Below are 6620 nucleotides of genomic sequence, written 5' to 3' on the forward strand. Positions count from 1 at the left end.
TCTATGAATGTATTTGGCCTCATTGTACTCAGAAAAGTTGGTAGCCATTGCACAGTGAACCCGCTTCATAACTGGTGAAAACACCTATGGCCCCCTTGTGCCACAGCAAGGAGGTTCATTCAGCCAAACATAAACTTCATGTTTATAAAACCCTATAGCACAATTATTACCATGTGGGAGGCCTTTAACAATGGTGATGCTGATTTGAAAAACTCTGAAGGAAGAAATTTACCCAAATGGGTTGGGTACATGGGAGTTCCTCCTAATTCCAAGAAACCCTTACTCCCCTCCACCTAAAAAGAGTGGAGAGGCCGGGTGTGGTGGCTAAGGCCTGTAATCCGAGCACTTTAGGAGGCCGAGGTGGGCAGATCACAAGGTCAGGGGTTCAAGACCAGCCTGACTAACATGGGGAAGCCCTATCTCTACTAAAAATACAAAAATTAGCTGGGCGTGGTGGCAGGCACCTGTAATCCCAGCTACTCAGGAGGCTGAGGCAGGAGAATCGCTTGAACCTGGGAGGCGGAGGTTACAGTGAGTCGAGACAATGCCACTGCACTCCAGCCTAGGTGGCAGGGCAAGACTCCGTCTCGGGGGAAAAAAAAAAGTGGATAGGAACTGAAACAGGTTTAAAATTTCAACTAACTGGAAATGCAAGTTTACAAAAATAATATTTAAAATAAAAGGTTAAATGAGTGCTCATTGAATTTTATGCCTCCACAAAATAGGTTGTGAGTTAACTTCCACATTTATTGAAAGCCACCAAAGTTGGGAAGCCTCCGTGTCTGAAATTCACAGGTGGCTCAAATAAGAATTATACCTGGGGATACCCCAAAGTTTAAATATGGTATCCCCTATGATATTATAAGGAATTATTGTACATAAATCAGGTTGTCTTCCTTTAACTCTGAAAATCATATTATCTTGCCTAAATTCTCCATAACGCATTGCTCCGCAGTATCCTATAGTGGACATGGCTTTTCTGACCAATGAGCACTAAAATTAAGTGTGTGAGACTCACCTATGTTCTTATCGAAATGGAAATCCCTGAATCCCACCAGTTAGAATAACATGACAGAATGTCAGATTTATGGAATATATAAGTTTTCTGTAAGGTTATTAGGTATTGATTCCATTTTATTAATAGATATCTATATATATAGATTACCTATTTCTCCTGTGTTTTAGTATTAATAGATTGTGTCTTTTAATTCATCCAGTTGGTCTAAGTTACCAAGTTTGTGGGTTATGGAGATTGTAATATTCTTTATGATTTTATCATCCATGGGCTCTCTAATATAAAGGCTTCTTTTAATTCTTAAAGTATTAGGTTGGTGCAAAAGTAATTATGGTTTTGGACCATGAATTTTAAATTTATATAACTAGGCTACAACACATCTTTATTAATCAAAATAGAACCCATTACAATGGGCTGGGCACAGTGGCTCACGCCTGTAATCCCAGCACTTTGGGAGGCTAAGGCAGGCGGATCAGGAGGTCAGGAGTTTGAGACCAGCCTGACCAACATGGTGAAATCCCGTCTCTACTAAAAAGACAAAAAGTAGCCGGGAGTGGTGGCATGTGTCTGTAATCCCAGCTACTCAAGAGGCTGAGGCAGGAGAATCTCTTGAACCCAGGAGGCAGAGGTTGCGGTGAGCCGAGATTGCACCTTTGCACTCTGGCCTGGGTGACAGAGTGAGACTCTGTCAAAAAAAAAAAGAAAAAGAAAAAGAAAAGAAACCATTACAATGAATACATTTTTGCCAATGAGAAATAAAGTTGTTTATTCTGTGCTTTCAGGGTTGGATGAACTCTTGAAAAGCATTTTCTACATCCTGCTGGTTGTGTACTTGTTTTCCCTGCAAAAAGTTGTCAAGATGCTTAAAGAAGTGGTAGTTGGTTGGCGGTAGTGGGAGTAGTATCATCATCTCTTCCTTTAGATGACAGGAACAATATCACAGGGTGGGTGTACACCCTGTGTGTTTTTGGAAGCAATGTCATTCTCTCTTCTTTTAGGTTTTAGGATTCATATCACAGGCGGGGTATACACCCCTTGTTATATTGGATGGAATCTCATTTTCTTTCAACCTGTATCTTTAGAACAATATCCCATGGCAGCTGTTCATCCCTTCAATATTGGTACTAACACCATCTTCTCCTTTCCTGGATATAAGAAACAGTATCACAGGAGGGGTGTACACCCCTTGCAATACTGGTAGTAATATCACCTCTCCCTGTGGTTATTAAGGACAAAATCCCAAGGTGGCTGTATGGTTCCTACTTTATTGGGAGTAGTATCATCCACTCACCCCCTGAATAAGAGGAACCATATCACTGAAGAAGTGTCCACCCACTTCGATATTGTCAGCCATGTCATCTTCTTCCCACCTGGATATTAGGAACGATATCCTAGGGTTGGAGGCTGTGTACACCCACTGCGATATTGAAAGTAAAATCAGCCTCTTTCCCGCTGGATATTTGGAACTCTATCACAGGTGTGTGTGCACCTTCTGGGATATTGGGAGTACTATGAGCCTCCACCCCGCTGCATATTAGGAACAATATACGGGGGGCAGGGTGGTTACAGCCCCTGCGATATTGAGAGCAATAGTCTTCTCTTTCCCCTGTACATTAGGGTCTACATCACAGGGGTCTGTACACCTTCTGTGATATTAGGATTAATGTTGTCCTCTCCCCTACTGAATGTCAAAAACAGTATCATAGAAGGGTGTACCCCCCCTGCGATATGGCCAGTAATATCATCGTCTCTACCTTTGGATACTAGGAACAACATCACAGAGGGTGTGTACACTCCCCTGCGATATTGGGCATTATCCCGGCCCGCGGGATAGTCGAAGCAGGCCCTGGAGGAGGGGGTGGGAATTTGGGGAACAAGAGATACGAGAAATGGAGACAAGACGGTGCTCTGATCAAGTCTCGTTTAATGGCGGTAATGCAGTGCCTTATATACACTTGGAGGGGAAGGGGTTGGGCCAAGGCGAAAATGATCTCATAGTGGAGGCGTGGCCAGATAGGTATTGATTTCTCTGGTCGAACGTCATGTTGCACCTGCGCTGTCAGGTAGTAATTTTCGCGGGCGCGGGAAAAATGGGTGAAGAAGAAGCAGGAAGAGCGCCATCTTTTATGAGGTATTAATACAGGGAAAAAGGTAAATCTAGGGAGGAGGTAGAAGGTGGAAATGAATAGAGCTCAGGCGTTTTTAATCATCAGTTATTATTCGCTATGGCCGGGGCGTGCAGCTCCGGACAGGGCATAATGTTATCCTCTCTTCCCCTGGATATTAGGACTGATATCCCTGGTGGTGGGAGGTGGAGTACATTAAGAACAATATCACTGGGTGGGTGTACACCCTGAGATACTGGGTGTAGTATCCTCCTCTCTTCCCTAGGATATTAAGAACAATATCACTGGAGGGGTGTACCTCTGCAGCCCCTGTGTTATTGAGAGCAATAGCATCTTCTCCCCCTCTCGATATAAGGAACAATATCCCAGGATGGGTGTACATCCCCTGCGATATTGGGCGTAATGTCTTCGTCTTCCAACGTGGATATTGAGTGTAGTGTCACAGGGGGGTGTATGCCTTCTTCGATATTGGGAGCAATATTACCCTCTCCCCTCAGGATTGTAGGCAAAATATCAAAGGAGTTTTACAACACATGTGATATGAGCAGTACTGTCATCCTCTCCCCACCTAGATGTTAGGAACTGTATCACAGGCTACTGTACACTTCTTGCGATATTGGGAGTCATATCATCCTCTCCCATCATGGATATTAAGAACAATATTACAAAGGAGGTGTACACCCCCTGCCATATTGAGAGAAATATGTTGCTCTCCCTTTCAGGATATTAGGAACGATATCACAGGAGGTGTGTATAACCACTGCGATATTGGGAGTAATATCCTCTCTCCCTGAATATAAGAAACAATATCACAGGAGGATGTATACACCCTGTGATATTGGGAGTCACATCATTTTCTCTCCCTCTGGATATTCGGAACAATATCACAGTGGATATGTACACCCCCTGCGATATTGCCATGAGTATCATCGTCTCCCTCCCAGGATATAGAGAACAATATCACAAGGGGGTGTACATCCCCTGCAATACTGGGAGTAATATCTTCCTCTCCCCCGCTGGCTATTAGGAGCAATGTCACAGAAAGGGTGTACACTCCCTGCTCTATTGGGAGTGATATCTTCCTCTACTTCCCTGGATATTAGGAACAATGTCACTAGGGAGTGTACACCTCCTGCAATATTGGGAGTAATATCTTCCTCTCCCCTGCTGGCTATGAGGAGCAATGTCACAGAAGGGGTGTACACTCCCTGCTCTATTGGGAGTGATATCTTCCTCTACTTCCCTGGATATTAGGAACAATGTCACTAGGGAGTGTACACCTCCTGCAATATTGAGACTAATATCATCCTCTCGCCCCTGGATGTTAGGAACCATATTGCAGGGGTGGTGTACATCCCCTGCGAAATCGGAAGAAATATCATCCTCTCCACCTTTGGAACACTTTTTAACATAGCTTCGTATGTGGGGAGGACTCGAGTGATTAATGGAATGTTTCATCAGGTGCGGTTCTTCTGTTTCCCAGTTTTGACGCAACATTTGGTGAAATTTCCAGGGACTCCCATCGTCAGCTTCACGGTTTCACTCTGTCACTTTCTAATGCAGTATTCTTTGGGAGTCTTTCAAATTAAGCGCCATCATTTAAAAATAAGTTTTATAATATGCAGTTTCAGGTGAATTCTTTACCTTCGTGTCTCAGGCAGTGGCTACCTACCTGTGAGTTGTCAGAAAGGTTCACACTGTTTTCCAGGGCGACCTTTGCATTTACTGGAACTATTAAGAGCTCGTTCCTGCTTCGGCGGCGATTGACACACAGTGCACGTGAGGCCGTGCGTGGTTTAGCGTCTTCTGCAGGCTTAGAGGTCACTTTCTGTTCTTCCCCAAGTCTGCTCTGCTGTGCCGAGTGTTCACTGCGGGCAACGGTCACACTGTCTGGCACAGGCCACCGATGCCACAGGGCAGACTCCACGTATCGGAGCCTGCAGAATGGCAGAGCCTGGCCTCCTCGCCGCCCTTCAGGGGGAGCAAAAAGCGCAAGCCTGTGATCAGAGCTGTGCTAGCCCAGAAAGCCTCCGAACAGGTTTAATTTAGGAATCAGCTCCTACCAACTGCCCATGTTTAGGATGTGTTTGAGTTTTTGTGATTTTTCCTGCACTGAAGCTACTGGGCTGGCTCTGAGTCACTGTCATGGGACTTCAGGTTGCCCCCACGGGAAGCGGCGGGGGAGGAGGGCCGCACAGAGGCTTGCCGCCGTGATAATGAAGGGCTTGTTGCCTCTTGGGACAGTGAGTTCAAACTCTTTGTAATTGTCAGCGTAAATAGCGACCCGCTGAGGACATGGCTGTAATTCAGGTTGGCATGGTTGATTGTCATCCTTGATATCAGGTACCTGCCTCTAAAATGACGGTACCCGTAGTGCGGCTCCAGGAGGGCAGCTCCTGCCAAACACACGTGCTCCTGGGCCCGCGCCTGAAGCCACGGTCGTGCTGCCAGCCAGGCCTGCAGCTGTTGGTGCAGCGGGGTCTTCATGGCACTCAGCGCCTCCCTCGTTTGCTTGTGGGGCCCAGCCCTCCGTCCCTCCTGGTCCCCAATGCGGCTCCTCCCAGGGTTCTCCCAGCCCCGTGCACACCTCCATCTTCACAGCTTCCCTAGTTTTCTCGTGGGCGGCCCAGGTGGGCGCCTGGGCAGGGTTCGTGTGTTAGTCGAGTTCTCTCCAGCCTTCCCTGGCTAGTGGCTCAACAGGTCCCTTCAGATGAGTCAGCCAGCTGTGTGCCCGCATTTTCAGGATACTTGTCAGGGGCCTTCCTCAGAGCAAGACCGACGCTCACCTCCTCCACAGGACTTTGTAGCCCGCCCTGGAGAGACGCCAGCCACATCCAGATGGGCCGCCCAGGTCCCCGTGGGCTGGTGGGAGTGACTTCTGAGCCACTCGAGGCCCCATTTTATGTTCCTACACCCCACAAAGTCACTTAAAGTGCCATGTTCTGGTGCCGTGTGCCTCTCGAGTGTGGCACACAAGCCTAGACGGGGATCTGAGCGGGCCTGCCTTCCTCAGGCTGCGCTTGTGTTTTAGGGCCCGTGGAACACTCGTGGCTGTGATTCTAGCCACTGTCTCGGCTTCCCTAGACGGTTTCACCCGCAGCCTGAGGGCCACATCGGCAGCCACCGAGGAGCCAGCAGACGTTGGTCTCACTCAGTCCATCTCGACTTTGGTGAGAGAGGAGACAGCAAAACTTCAGCTGGGAGCCCCAGGCCTTCTCTGCTTGGGGCCCTGGGACTGAGATAGCACAGATCCTGCCATCCACGTGCTGGGGGCCCCGCTGTGCGGCTCCCTCCTCTGGTCAGGGGCCGCTCCCTTGGGCTGGGCAGCTCCAGGTCCTCGCACTCACAGGCTCAGGGTGGATCCTGGATGCAGAGAGAAGGAGAACGGCGGCCGTTTGAGCCCAACTGTGTTGGCTTCATCTTCTGCTTCTTGTCGCTAAATACATTTGCAAAGTTTTCCAGATGAATACTCAGAAGGG

At 47.8% G+C, this 6620-nt stretch overlaps 1 pseudogene; it reads left to right on the forward strand.

Annotated features, from left to right (window-relative positions):
* The first annotated feature begins 5412 nt into the window (after positions 1–5412).
* LOC139356500 (uncharacterized) lies at positions 5413–6380 on the forward strand (annotated as a pseudogene).
* The last annotated feature ends 240 nt before the right edge of the window (positions 6381–6620 follow it).

This window comes from Macaca nemestrina, chromosome 10 (assembly GCF_043159975.1).
Source record: "Macaca nemestrina isolate mMacNem1 chromosome 10, mMacNem.hap1, whole genome shotgun sequence".
NCBI classification, from domain to species: domain Eukaryota; kingdom Metazoa; phylum Chordata; class Mammalia; order Primates; family Cercopithecidae; genus Macaca; species Macaca nemestrina.